A 15,850-nucleotide genomic window follows, 5' to 3' on the forward strand; every position below is an offset into this window, starting at 1 on the left:
GATTCATATGATCTTAGTGATGAAAGTAGAGAAGCTTTTGTGTGATAGATGTGAAGCCTACCTAGCTTTTGTTACCTTAGATGAGGAAACCAAGAGGAAGTTGTTTGAGGTGCCAGTAGTACGAGATTTCTCAGATGTTTTCCTTGATGAATTACCAAGATTACCTCATCGGAGAGGAGCAGGGTTTACTATTGAGTTATTACTTGGTACATAGCCTATCTCTAAGGCTCCATATCGAATGGCACCCAATGAGTTAAAGGAGTTGAAGGCCCAGCTTGAAGAATTAATAAAGAAAAGGGTTTTATTCGTCCTAGTTCACCCCCGTGGGGTACAACAATATTGTTCGTAAGAAAGAAAGATGGATCTTTAAGGTGGTGCATAGATTATTGCAAGTTGAATCAAGTGACAGTGAAGAATAAGTGTCCTTTACCTCGAGTGGATGACTTATTAGACCAGTTGCGAGAAGTTAAAGTGTTATCAAAGATAGATTTGAGATTAGAATACCACTAGGTACGAGTTAGAGATGATGATATTCAAAACGACTGCTTTCAGGACTCGCTATGGACACTATGAGTTTGTGGTGATGCCATTTGGGTTAACGAATGCTCCAGCTGTTTTCATGGATTGAATGAATCGAGTTCTAATTACTCACCTAATGTAGAGGAGCATATAGAGCATCTTACTTTGGTACTATAGAGGCTCAGAGAAGAGCAATTGTACGCTAAGTTCAGCAAGTGTGAGTTGGCTCACTCAGATTGGATTTTTAGGTCATGTGGTGTCTGGAGACGATATTTCAGTGGATCTATATAAGACTAAAGCAGTTATGGATTGGCCAAGGCCGACGACAGTGACAGAGATACGTAGTTTTCTAGGTCTTGCAGGATATTATAGGTGATTCATTGAGGGATTTGTTCGTTTACCTTCCCCTATGACTAAGATAACAAGGAAATGAGAGAAGTTGGAATGGAATGACGCGTGTGAACGTGCTTTCCAAGAATTAAAGCAGAAGTTGACCACCGCACTAGTCTTAGCCATACCAAGAAGTGGAGAGAAATTTTCCATCTATAATAATGCTTCTCATTCAAGTTTGGGTTGCGTATTGATGCAATAAGGTTGAGTTAATGCTTATGCCTCGAGACAATTGAAGAAACACGAGGTGAACTACCCTACTCATGATTTGGAGTTGGTAGCAGTAATATTTGCATTGAAGATATGACAACACTATTTATATGGTGAGAAGATTGAGATTTATACAGATCATAAGAGTTTACATTATCTTCTATCCCTGAAAGAATTGAACATGAGGTAAAGACATTGGGTCAAGTTATTTAAGGACTTCGACTATGAGATTCTATACCATCTAGGAAAGGCTAACGTAGTAGTTGATGCTTTGAGTCAGCGAGGAGGTTTTATGGCTAGGATGATGATTCAAGAATGGAAGTTATTAGAGCAATTAAGTGTTTTATCTATTTCAGCTCTAGAGGATAATACAGTGATGAGTTGTGCTTACATGAGAATACAACCCGAGTTATTTGTTTTACTCAAGAACCAACAATCAAAAGATGAGAAGTTGGCATAGATTTTAGCAGATATTGAGAAATTCTCCTTTGGGATATACTCTACGGAGTGATGGTATACTCTTATTCTAGGGACGTATTTGTATACCCGATGATGGGAATCTTAAAAAAGAGATTTTGAATGAAGCACACGAGTCGTTACACTATTCATCCAGGTGTTGCGAAGATGTACCACGACCTAAAGCGGCAGTATTGGTGGAGTGGTATGAAGAAAGATGTAGCCAATTATGTTTCGCAGTGTTCAATATGCCAACAAGTTAAAAGCGAAACATCAGAAACCTGTAGGTTTATTAGTTCCACTACCTATTCCAAAGTGGAAGTGGGATAATGTGCTATGGATTTTGTGATGGGTACCCAGGACTACTAGGGGCTACGATGCTATATGGGTGATTGTTGATCGTTTGACTAAATCAGCCCATTTTTTTGCCTATCAAGAAGACTTACCCATTGAATAGGTTTGCAAGAATTTATATTGAGGAGATCATGAAGTTACACGATGTTCCATCCAGCATTGTTTCAGATCGAGATCCTCGTTTTACTTCTCATTTTTGGGGAGTTTTGCATGATGCATTAGGATCTCAGTTGAAGTTTAGTACAACATTTTATCTGCAGACAGACAGTCAGTCAGAGAGGGCTATCAGGACTCTTGAAGACATGTTGAGAGCTTATGTTCTAGACTTCCAAGGTAGTTGGGATGAGTATTTACCTTTGGTAGAATTTGCCTATAATAATAGTTTCTATTCAAGTATTGGAATGTCCGTAAGAGGCTTTGTATGGGCGACCATGTCGATCGCCAATATGTTGGAAAGAGATTAGTGATAGAGCTTTATTATGTCCTGAAATTATTGAGCAGACATCAGAAAAGATTTGAGTTATCAAAGCTGTAATGAAAACGGCACAAGACAGACAGAAGAGCTATGCAGATAAGTGACGACAAGACCTCAAGTTTGAGGTAGTCGACCATGTTTGGTTAAGAGTCATGCCTATTAAAGGGTGTGCAGATTTGGCGTAACAGGGAAGCTTAGTCTCCGTTACATTGCACCATCTAAGATTTTGAGATGGATTGGGACTTTGGCATATGAGTTAGCTTTGCCACCTCAGTTGTCCCATGTCCATAACGTGTTTCACGTTTCGATGTTGAGGAAGTATGTGTCAGATCCTCAGCATGTGATTGATTTTCAGAATCTTAAGGTCAGACAAGACGTATCTTATGAAGAGATGCCTAACAGTATTCTAGAGTGAAAAGAAAGGATTTTGAGGATTCGATTAATTCCTCTTGTAAAAGTGCAATGGCAACGTCACTTGTCGGAAGAGGTGACGTGAGAATTAGAAGAAGAGATAAGGAGCTTTACCCCTCATTGTTTGAGTAACCAGGTACGAATTTGGAGGACCAAATTCTTTTAAGGAGGGGAGAAATTGTAACGACCCATCAGAGAGCCCAGTATTTATTCAAGAATTATTTAATTAATTGTTAAATTATTTGATTAAGAGATTTTGTCAATTAATTATTTAATGTGGCAATTTAGAGATTTTGAAGGAAAAGAATAGCATTTATTTTTTTTTAATGTTGGAGTTAAAGGAAATTGCCAAGGTAGCAATTTAGATTTTTAATTGAAAGAATAGTATTTAAATAGAATTTAAATGGCATTTATTTTGTGAAAATTAAATGCAAGGGCATGAAGGTAATTTGGAGTTTTATTATTATTTAAGAGTTTTAATAATAATTTTTGTATTATTATTAATTAAGTGAGATTATGTATTTAAAGGAGAATGAGAATCCATGTATGAGATGGATTTGGATTAAGAGTCTCCTAGTCCTAATAGGAGAAGGTTTTGAGAGTCTCTATGTTCAATTGGGAGACGGATTCCAAGTTATAAAAGGAAAGAGATCTAGGACTTTATGTCTATATATAGAGCCCATTAGCTTAGCTTTTCTTCACGCCATGTGAAGAACCAAGAGGCCAAGAGATAGCAGAGGCTTGCTAGAGTCTTCAGGATTGCTCCAGGGTTCGATCAAAGAGTTCTATCAAGCAAGTATTCTTCCTGTAATCTCTTCCATTACAGGTTCATATCAGTTCTTCATTCAGTTCTCAGATTTTATATCAGTAAGCAGAGACGTATATATATATATATATGCGTATAACAGTGAAGTTATGAGCAAGTTTTATTAATCCTCATCCATTTTGGATTGCAAGTTCTATAAATCCTTATCCTTTTTGGATTGAAAGTTCTATTAATCCTCATCCATTTTGGATTGCAAGTTCCAGTAATCCTTATCCATTTTGGATTGCAAGTTTCATTAATCCTTATCCATTTTGGATTGCAAGTTCTATTAATCCTCATCCATTTTGGATTACAAGTTCCAGTAATCCTCATCCATTTTGGATTACAAGTTCCAGTAATCCTCATCCATTTTGGATTGCAAGTTCCATTAATCCTTATCCATTTTGGATTGCAAGTTCCATTAATCCTTATCCATTTTGGATTGTAAGTTCTATTAATCCTTATCCATTTTGGATTGCAAGTTCTATTATTCTAAGTTCTAATATCCAGATACCTTGTATCGTATCCGGATGTATCTAAAGTTCTTCAAGTATGATATCCGGATGGTTTGTTTATACATTCGAAAATGTAAAGATAATATCCGGATGTCTCGCCTGATGTCCGGATGCCTCCCTCAAAAGTTGAATTTTTCATTTGAATAATCCCCAGTTATATCCGAATGCATCAGTGAGATATCGGGATGACTAGAATCATATCCGGATGTCCTAGTTCATATTCGAATACATCCCAGCATATCCGAATAGCTTTTGCTTTGAATGTTAGTGTATTCGGATCAGCCTTCTTCATATCCGGATGTCTTTCATCATATCCGAATATCCTTCCTGAGATCCGGATGACATTTCCAGAAATCCAATTTAGCTTCCAGTGAGTCCTAATTCAAGTTTAATTCAATTAATGTATTCAATACCTTCCAACACTGAATTAATAAGCCAGAACATGACAAGTTAATCATACCCATACCCTAAATCATAGTTCATTGAATCTTTGTATTCTAATATATAGATAAAGAACATATCTTGTTCAGCATTATTTTGTGAGATTATGTGCATACATTTCGGTATGAGCATTGAGCATGACTTTATATGGAGCACTACATATCGTGTGCTAGCATTTATGTGAGCATTGCATTGCATTATGCGCGCCAGGCGGCTTGTTCGCGGGGATCCCATCAGTTTCAATTTCAGCTCAGTTTATGAGTTGCTCGCCTGGTGGCAACCAGGGGGCTAGGGGCTTTGCCCACAGTATGTGCTTACAGTTTCTATGTATGCAGGTTTCAGATCAATCAGGTATGTTTTATCAGATTATGTGGGCTTATAAGCCAAAGTTGCATACCTGCATTTAATTTACAGTTTATGTGCATTACATTGTTATTAATGCAAACAGACAGTGATTATACAGTACAAGTTCAGTCAGTTATTTATCAGTATCGATATTCTTCGATTCAGCTTCAGTATTCTTTCCAGCTTATTACTTGTTGAGCTTTTGTAGCTCACCTTGTACTCTTCACCCCTCCAGGTTCTAGCAGGGGAGTATCAGATGTGGGGCCTAGCAGCAGTGTTCAGTAGTGTGTGTACGTGGAGCTGCTCAAGATTAAAGATGTCTGGGAGTTTGTTAATTTATAGTGTTTGTCAGTTTAGATCTATTTTATATTTCAGTTGAGGGATTGTCCCTTACTCAGAGTTTATGGTTTTTAGTCTGTATTGACTCAGAGTTTTTATTCCAGTTGATTGAAATGTTCAATCATGGTATCAGATTTCAGTTCATCAGCCAGTTTATTTTGTTTTCCCCGTAGCACCTCTTCTCGGGCAGTTTTAAGGAAAGGGGGTGTTACAAGAACATCGGAGATTCCAGGACAACCCTTCAAGAACCCCTCGGTAGGGGACAAGAGTCAGAACACCAGGGCTGAATAGTCAAGTTCTGGAAGTGACAGACTCGAGAAGGAAAAATCGCAGGAGGGCGAGAAAAGCTTCTAAGTATAGAGAGACGGCAGAAAACTCCTACTCGGGAGTGCCTCAAGACCCATCTATTTGCCAAAATGAAGGGAAGCAACAAACACTTAGCGTGTCTGACATTAAACGCCTCATAGAAGAGGTGCTAGAACAGAAACAGGTAATGATGATACCAAAAGTAACTCCCTCGAAAGGGTTCCCCTCTATCTGAGGAACTCCAGAGGCGACCAGTGCAACCAGGGTTTGAACTACCACAACTCTCGGTATATTCAGGAAGGGAACACCCTGAAAAATACTTACAACATTTTGTCGCAGTGGCCGTGTTACATGGATGGAACGAGGTCACTAGGTGCAGGGCCTTCCCACTCTCCCTGGCAGGACAAGCTCAGTAGTGGTTCACTGAATTACCGGCAGGACATATACGATCATTCAAATAGTTGAAGAAACAGTAGAAGAGTACAATATATCTAATGAGTTTACAGCAGAAGTCGGATGAATCTCTAAAGTAATACATCAAGCGGTTTAGGGTTGCGACCAAGGTTGTTAAAATCGGGATTTTAAGTGGGATCGAAAAAGTGTCCATAAAATCGGATCGTAAAATCGAATCGTAAAATCGTAAGATTTTAGAGATAATTAAAAATACCCTTCAATTTTTGTAAATATATGTTTATAATAACATAATTTTACAGAAAATAAATTAATATCTTTTAATAACCTGATTATTCCTTATTATAGTTCAAAAGATGATACTTCCAAAATATAGTTCAAAAACTAGCAGGTTGGTATAGGCAATTTAGAGGCAAAATATAGGTAATTTAGAGGTAAAATATAGCTTAAAATTCTTTTAGAGGATTCTTTCAACCTCTTCCATTAGATTTATGTTGTATTTTTTTCTTGATTTAACATTGATTAAATCAAGTAAAATCCCAATTTGGGGTTTGGTGGTCCATTAATTAATTACTTGTTTGTCTTGATTTACTTATGCAATCAATGTTAAATCAAGTAAAAATTATAATTTAAATCAAGTAAATTGAAATTTATGCAATTAATGTTAGATGCTATGTGATATTGGAACTTCTACAATCAATGTTAAATCAAGTTCCAATTTAGAGGCAAAATATAACAATTCATTGCATAAGTTCCAATGTCAGATGCTATGTGACATTGAGACGTTGGAAACATCCTCTAAATTGCAACTTAAATCAATGAAGGTCTTTGAATCGTAAAATCGTTTGGGAATCTCTAAAGCATAAAATCGTAAAATCGTATATGTAAAATCGAGATTTTATAGGATTTTATCCTAAATTGGATTTTACATGGGATTTGAATCGTTTAGGGGTTTTCAAATCGTAAAATCGTAAAATCGTACGCGTAAAATCGGGATTTTAACAACTATGGTTGCGACACAGGAAGTAAGGGATCTCCCAATTGGATTAGCAGCATCAGCCCTGCTAAACGGAACAACCTACGCCCCGCTTAGAAGATCCTTAGATTTCTCTGAGCCAAATTCAGTGACTGAGTTGTTCGATCGAGCAGAACAATTTGTCACCCAAATGGAAATTTTGGACGCAGGGGAAGGTAATAGAAGAGGAAGGGAAACCCAGCCCGAAGTGCGAAGGACCTTACAAAATCCAGAAGATGATAGACCCCGACAGGTGCACACTACCAACACCACAAAGCGAGGCGATAGGAAAGGCTTGGAACACCGCGCACCTCAAGAGGTACTTCCTAGCTTTAGCCCCGGGGGAAGGGACGAAGCACGAGACATAGAGTCAAGCCTATCGTCAGAAGCGTTCCTCGATCCGGTTAGAGGCCGGAATTGTGTTTAAAATTTTCCATTGTAAAAGCATATATCCCCCGATAAATTAAAGAATATATCCCATGTATTCCCGTGGAGTAGGCAAAACTATAAGCCGAACAACGTAAAATATGCAGGAGCCCAGATTATTTGTATGTGTCTTGCAGGTATGGCGGCTCAAGCACAGCTCGCTTCCAATAGGTCAAGTTGCCTAGCAGCAATCTGGTGCCGATGACCACGGGCTGGCTCGGGATTACCAGAACATCCGATGCCTATGCCCGTAGACTCACCCGGATCCCTCGTTTGAGTTCGGTGCTATGCCTTTTTAGCTAGACCAGACTCCTTGGTTGATCTGGTGCCTAGGTCTCCCGGCAAACTCGGATGTCTGGTAGGAATCCCGTGCTGGACCACTGGCCAAACCTAGATTCCCTGAGGTAGACTGACCCTAGGAAGGCGGAAAAGAAGTGAAGTGATCACCTGATAGCTCCAGCATAAGACCGCTCCCGAAGGTCAAGTCGCCTAGTGGCAATCTGGTGCCAATGACCACGGGCTGGCCCGGGATTACTAGAACATCCGACGCCTATGCCCGCAGACTCACCCGGATCCCACGCTTGAGTTCAGTGCTATGCCTTTTTGGCTAGACCCGACTTCTTGGTTGATCTGGTGCCTAAGTCTCCCGGCAAACTCGAATGCCTAGTAAGAATCCCGCGCCGGGCCACTGGCCAAACCTAGATCCCCTGAGGTAGACTGGCCCAAGGAAGGCATAAAAAGACAACAACCCTATGATAACTTTGCCATGACCCCGCTTATCGGAGTTGAGTCATTCAGTTGCAATCTGGTGCCTATGACCACAAGTTGGCCCGGGATTACCAGAACATCCGATGCCTATGCCTGCAGACTCACCCAGATCCCTCGTTTGAGTTTGGTGCTATGCCTTTCTGGTTAGACCCAACTCCTTGGTTGATCCGGTGCCTAAGTCTCCCGGCAAACTCGGATGTCTGGTAGGAATCCCATGCTGGACCTTTGGCCAAACCCAGATTCCCTGAAATAGGCTAACCCCGAAAAGACGGACATGGAAAACACAATAGCCCGAGCATTATGATCCATCATAGGATCATCGGATGCTCCGGAGATTGTGCTTGCAGGCACGCTAGACCCCTTGACTGAGTCCGGTGCTATACTCCAAGTTAGACCCGACTCCTTGGCTGATCCAGCGCCTAGGCCTCCCGGCAAGCTCGGACCCCCGACGGAAACTCCTCAGTGGAAATTGTCTCTCAAGGGCATGGTTGCCCAAAAGATAATTTGGTACCTAAAGCCCTTGGCTAACGTTAGATCTTCGGGCATCCCGTAACCTTTGATTAAATTCTGGTGTTAGGCCCGGCTCTTTGGCTGATATTCTACTCTTCAATTTTGTCTAAAGACAAAACAGAAGAGTGGGGGGCAATTGTTGTGCCATCGAAAAGAAATGAAAATTAAAAATAAAAAAATAAAAAAAGAAGAAAGAGCAAAGCTGGAGGCAGAAAGCTGCCAGCCTTGCGGCACAATTGCCGCTAGCCTCGCGGCACGAGTTAGCTGCGAGGCTAGCCTTGTGCCATGGGCTAGCCGCTCAAGCGGCAGCCTCGCGGCTGGCCACGCGAGCGGCCGCCTCGAGGCTGCCTGCCACAAGGGCCGTGGCCCCTTTGGCTGCGCTTAACCTTGTGCATTTATTTCAAACAAACACATACAAAATAAACAAAGACGAAACAAGCATGCAAGCACAAGGCGTTTATACTCGCCAGTGTACGAGTGTGCGCTGTAGCACAATTTAATTTTTTGGGAAAGTCCAGGTCGATTCACTGGGAGATCAAAACAGAAATGAAATGCGGAGAAAAATTTTTATGCGCTGAATGAGTTTGTCAGACCAATTCAGCTAAATGATTTGTTTTTCAAGATTAAAAATAAGATGATGTTTGTGTATGGAAGCAATCTTGGGACAAAGCAATTTATGTGCTAGCCCACTGATTTACCAAAGAGATATCAAAATATTAACATCGACTGATTTAAATTGAGGTTATGCAGTTAACTGTATCCCAAGATGATAATAGTCCTAAGTTAAGTACTCTCCATACATGGCATGAGAGAGTCTGGATTAAGTAACTATCATAAATTGAAATACAAATTAACACATTTGAGATCCGATAAGTAACCACAACTCAAGGTCATGATAGTTCTAGGTTAAGCACTGTCCATACATGGCATGAGAGAGTTTAAGTTAAGCAACCACCATAAATTAGATCGCAGATTAATCATTTCAGCTTGAGTATAAAACCATTTCCAGTTTAAGTAACCTCCATACATGGCATGGAGACTCTAAGTTAGGCTTATGTTTCAACTCAAACCCAAAGATTCAATACACACACATTTCTCAATTCAAATAAGCATTCTGTTAATTCAATCGGAGTTTAGCTCTCTTGGGCAAACAGTGGCACTGGACACATTCCTTGCCTTGGCCCAAGCTAAATTTAGCCACACATCTCCATTGGTGAAAACATAAAATGAAAGAACAGAGATACAAATGCAAAAATTAAGTTGCGGTATTTAATTGACTAAAATTAAAGAGACAGGAATTAAAATTCTAGAATGTAAACACTGAAATTGAAATTAGAAAAATGTAGATGAACAATGAATTAAAGTTACAGAATGTAAAGAACATAAATGAAAATTACAAAATGTAAGTAACTGAAATCAAGAATGCTGGAACAACATGAAGAAATGAAAACTACTGGAATTTAAGAACAAAATAAAGGAATAGAACAGTGCACTTTTCCCCTTATTTTGGCTAAATGGCGGATGGGGACTCTCCACCATTTTTTTTCTCTTGATTGTAAGCTTTGGCCTCTTTATACTCCTCTGGTAACGGATACTTTGAATTTGAATCTCTAGACAACTTCTGATCATCTTCTGCATATTTCTTCTGCCAATATGCTCTGCAAACTTTCGCGTGTTTTCTTGAAATAGCTTTCTAAGGCACGCGGACGCGTGATCTACTGTCTCCATGTATTTCTTCCCCATAGGTTGAGTTGGGCTTGAAAGTTGGCTTCCTTGAATTGAGCTTCAATTGGATGGACTTTAATTTAGGCTTGCGCTGGGAGCTTTTAATTCCAAACAGTGGGCTGCCCATTTCAATTGTAATTCAACTTCTTTGATTTGAGCCTCCATGGCACTGCTTCACGCTATAATGTAATTGAAATATATGTCATTAATATGTATATGTATTACGCATGGCATGCACTTATATGGATACATATATATTTATATATCATATTTAGATATGTATTATATATTATATTATATTTATATTTATTTTATTATTACTATTTTTTTATATATTATATATATATTTTATATGTTTTTATATTAATTTTTTAAACCTGCATATAACCACGAATTGAATATAAATATTCAATTAAAACCAATTTTAAGATTAAACTAGGGGTATAAATATAATAAAATTTTGACATTTTTGAACATTAATCACACCCCCCAACTTAAACATTGCTAGTCCCATAGCAATTTAGACAATTTAGACTTATCCTCAGAAGTGGTTTGTCATTTCCAGCATGCAATCAAAAACATTTTATGAAATAAATCAATACATCACCTCTTTTGATTTTTTTATGCCTCAAAGATAAGTAATTGTGGTACACCTAAAGCATGCAAAGAATTACTTCCACGGCTCAAACCTTTCTATTTTTAACCAAGAAATCAAGCCAATCATATTTCAATTAATTAACAGCATTAAAATCCAACTCAAGTGTGAGCACAAAATTTTGGCAATTAATTCAAAGGGAATGCATAACAGAAGATATAAAGATGTCAGCATGAATTCATTATAAAATAATTCATGACAAATCGTGATTACAAGTTCTAGAATTAGGATTTATAAGCGCAACATCACAAGGCCATTCGGATGGGGCATGACTGATTCGGATAATGCATTAAATAAAAAGTCTTTAGAAGCTTTAAAAATGGAGGGCTGATTCGAATAGGCTTCTAAATGCATGCTGATTCGAATGGATTTTAAAGGAAGCAGGTTATTTGGATGATACTTGGCCGAATGGTTTGCTTTGGTCCTTTTGGTTTGGGATTTTTCTAAACTTTCTTGGACTGGGAATTCTGTCGAGCACTTGGTGTGCGAATGCAGAATTCTCCTTCTTCCCTTCTCTCTTGATTTGGCCGAGACACTCCCTTTTCTTCTTCCACAATTCCTTCTTCTCCAAGCTCTTTACAACACAACAACCACAATTCTCCAAACCAACACAAGCTTCCAACCAAAATACTTAACCAAAAACTTACCTGATTTGGATGAAGCTTTTAAGAACAGTGAGGCAGCAGTTCGGATGGGCCTAAAAGAAACATGGCCGAATTTGAATGGGTTCTGCAATTCGGATGGCTTTAAAATGAAGAAGGTAGCAATTTCGATGAGTTTTCAGCGAAGCAGGGCCGATTCGGATCTTTAAATAACAGGGACAAGGCATCATTCGGATGGGTTTTAAAAAACAGGGGAAACCGATTCGAGTGGGTTTTCAAGAACAGCATGGCCAATTCGGATGAGACTTTAATGGGAATAGATGGCTGAATTCGAATGGGTTCTTAACAGAAAACAAGGCAGCAGCAATTCGGATGAGATTCTTAAGAACAGGGACTGGTTCGGATGAAAGCTCTAATGATTCGAATAATGCTTTGAATGAATAGGCTGATTCGAATAGCTTGGATGATGATTCAGATAGTGTTTCTGTTAAAGACGAGGCCAATTCAGATGGACAGAGGCTCATTCGAGTGAGGGCTTTAAGGAAACAAGGCTGATTCAGACTTTCTTCACTACTTCATCCTCACGGTGCTGTTCGAGAAATCTGCTCCAGCGCCTTCTCACTGTGTGATATTCTCTGCTCCGTGATGTCCCAGAAATTCCAGCACTAAATGTGGCCGAAAATCCCAGCTGCTGTGTGGCCCATTACTGTGCGGTCATTCTTCCAGCGCATGGCCTCCATCTCCAGATTATTCTCCCCCTTATTCAGATTCTGCAATGGCGGACTGGGAGCTTTGATAAACAGGGGCGATTTCGAATGGGGCTTTTAAGGAGATAACAACAATTCGAATGATGCTTCAATGAAGCGGGCGACAATTCAGATGAGTTTGAGGAACAATATACACCATCAGTTCGGACTTTAAATAACAGGGATGCCAATTCGAATGAAGTTTGGCCGATTCGGATGATGACAACAAATCAAACCACATTCGAATGAGGATGAAATTCATCCGGATGAATTTTGAAAATTTTTGAAATTTTGTGAAGGCCATCAAATGCTACAGTACATCATTCGAATGAATTTTACCTTCATTCGAATGAAAGCAAGCTGATTCGAATGAAAACTTGAAGAACACATAACTGCTGCTTGCTTTAGAAATACATCCGAATTGCACAATATAGTTTCATAATTAATAATTCTCTCTCTCTTTTTTTTTTTTTTTAAATATTGGAACTGTTGAAACCTAATTAACAAAGACTCATAATATTAAGCAAAATAAACAAATCAAACACCAGTAAATAGCAAATATATATATATATTTTTAATTAATTTTTATATTACTTTTTTTATTTTTTTTATTTTTTTTAAATTCTGATAACAAAAACAAATCAAACAAACAAAGTCACATTCGGATGCTTGAGATGGATTCGAATGAAAGTCAGGTTATTCGAATGACCTTGAGGGTATTCAAATGCCGGTTGCAGCTTTTAAAAGAAATGACAAATTCATTCGAATGAATTCAAATGAATTTTACCTTCATTCGAATGAATTTTAAACAGTAATTTCATTCGAATGAATTTCATGAACATTCGAATTTTTTTGAGAGTATTCGAATGGTTTTAGCGATATGCACACTAAGGATTATGGGTCATTCAAATGAGCCTGAGATCATTCGAATGTTGCAGAGGTCTTTAGAATATGTTTTTCAAATATCAAAATCCCTTCTTTCTTTTTTTTTTTTTTTCAAAAACAAATCAAACAAACAACCACAATTAAGCATGAATCAATTGTACCTCACCCCCCAACTTGAATTATGTATTGTCCTTAAACACAATAACACTTAATAAAAAAAAAAATTAGAAATACCTGGATGGTGAAATACCCTTAGACACAGTAAGAAGTTGAGATTTAGGAGTACCTGGTGTCTTCAATGCAGAAAAAAAAAATCCATATGCTCATTGTGGATTTCAAAATCTGAACTAAAAAGGAAGCATAAACTGGTGAACGTTAAAGAGAAATGCCAAACTTATAGAAGAACTAAAAAAAAAAACACATTCAAAATTAAAAACTACATGAAGGCAGAAATAATAGCCTTTTATTCTTATTATTTTTTTTTCTATTGTTTTTTTCTCTTCTTCCAGTTAAGGATCAAATAAGTGGTTACACTTCGAATCTCAACAATCATTACATGCTTTAAACCACTTATAACATTATTTTCAAAATGATGCAATTGGATTTTTCTTATAAAAGCATGACCATCTTTTGAAAATATTTCATTAAGAGGTGTTGGATCTATTACATCAAAATGTGGCATATCAATTTGCACAAACACCTCACACATGTTTGGTTTAATTTGATCCCTTACATAGACCAACCTAAAGGACAAAAAGTTAGGCACAAATGTGGATAGACCTATGTCATCTTGACATAACTTCTGGATCTTATCTTCATCCTCCTCCCAGACTTCTTCTTCTAAAATGGTATCACTGGACGAAAGTTCCTCCCAAACACATTGACCTATAGAATCTTGATTAGCTTGGGTTGGAAACTCACCCGGATCACTCATGCTCAAGATCTCTGTCAACAAGGTCAATTGTTCTAAAATGTCACTTGTGGCCCTAATGGCTTGTTCTTGAAGTTCGGCCATTTGCTCAAAAACTTTTTGACCTTCCATGAACTCCTGAAGGGTATCCTCTAAAGATTTCTCATATGGAGACTGATAAACATCAGATGCAAACCCTTGCTCTAATTCAAATTGGTGAGGTGATGGAAGAAAAGGTTCATGAGATTGGAACACAGAGTCATTGTTCCATGGATGATTCAAATGGTTAAAAGAAAACCTCTCCTCACTGTGGTGTGTCTGAAAATTAGATGGCTGCCTATTCAAAAATTTCTTGAGAACAGGTATGGTAGGACAATCATCTGTTTGATGATTTGAAGACTCGCACACCAAGCATCTAACCTCACTTAAATTTTGAAAATTTTGAAACTCTAACCACTCCACCTTCCAAGTTAAATAATCCAATGTTGCACTAGGGTTGTCATTAAAATCATGGGGAATAACAGGAAGTGTGGTGTAGGATGGAGTTTGTTGCCTAGGAAGGTTTGGGTAATCCTCAAAGGGTCTGGAAACAGCTTGCTCAATGGGATCGTCATAACCAAAAGCATTTCCAAACATAGACATGTAATCAAAATATTGAGACATGATGGAATCAGAACATTAAAATGCAGATAAGAATTCTAACAATGAATCTTACCTAACCTATGTCTCATGTATTAATAACATAATAACATAATTAACAGAAACTAAGTTACTGTATTTTTTTTTTCGCAGCACTAATTCCATCACCGATCTCCCCGGCAACGGCGCCAAAATTGGCTGCGCTTAACCTTGTGCATTTATTTCAAACAAACACATACAAAATAAACAAAGAAGAAACAAGCATGCAAGCACAAGGCGTTTATACTCGCCAGTGTACGAGTGTGCGCTGTAGCACAATTTAATTTTCTGGGAAAGTCCAGGTCGATTCACTGGGAGATCAAAACAGAAATGAAATGCGGCGAAAGATTTTTATGCGCTGAATGAGTTTGTCAGACCAATTCAGCTAAATGATTTTTTTTTCAAGATTAAAAATAAGATGATGTTTGTGTATGGAAGCAATCTTGGGACAAAGCAATTTATGTGCTAGCCTACTGATTTACCAAAGAGATATCAAAATATTAACATCGACTGATTTAAATTGAGGTTATGCAGTTAACTGTATCCCAAGATGATAATAGTCCTAAGTTAAGTACTCTCCATACATGGCATGAGAGAGTCTGGATTAAGTAACTATCATAAATTGAAATACAGATTAACACATTTGAGATCCGATAAGTAACCACAACTCAAGGTCATGATAGTTCTAGGTTAAGCACTGTCCATACATGGCATGAGAGAGTCTAAGTTAAGCAACCATCATAAATTAGATCGCAGATTAATCATTTCAGCTTGAGTATGAAACCATTTCCAGTTTAAGTAACCTCCATACATGGCATGGAGACTCTAAGTTAGGCTTATGTTTCAACTCAAACCCAAAGATTCAATACACACACATTTCTCAATTCAAATAAGCATTCTGTTAATTCAATCAGAGTTTAGCTCTCTTGGGCAAACAGTGGCACTGGACACAT

The 15,850-nt window shown here is 38.1% G+C and overlaps 1 long non-coding RNA gene across 1 annotated transcript in view; it reads left to right on the forward strand.

Moving 5' to 3' along the window:
* Window positions 1-5,237, forward strand: part of LOC127802894 (uncharacterized) — a 45,729-nt gene extending 40,492 nt beyond the window's left edge. Inside the window, exon 3 of the long non-coding RNA XR_008023358.1 lies at window positions 5,157-5,237. This is a non-coding gene — a long non-coding RNA (uncharacterized LOC127802894). The remainder of the gene's footprint in view (window positions 1-5,156) is intronic.
* Window positions 5,238-15,850: the final 10,613 nt, after the last annotated feature.

The sequence above is a fragment of the Diospyros lotus genome, chromosome 5 (assembly GCF_014633365.1).
Source record: "Diospyros lotus cultivar Yz01 chromosome 5, ASM1463336v1, whole genome shotgun sequence".
Classification (NCBI taxonomy): Eukaryota; Viridiplantae; Streptophyta; class Magnoliopsida; order Ericales; family Ebenaceae; genus Diospyros; species Diospyros lotus.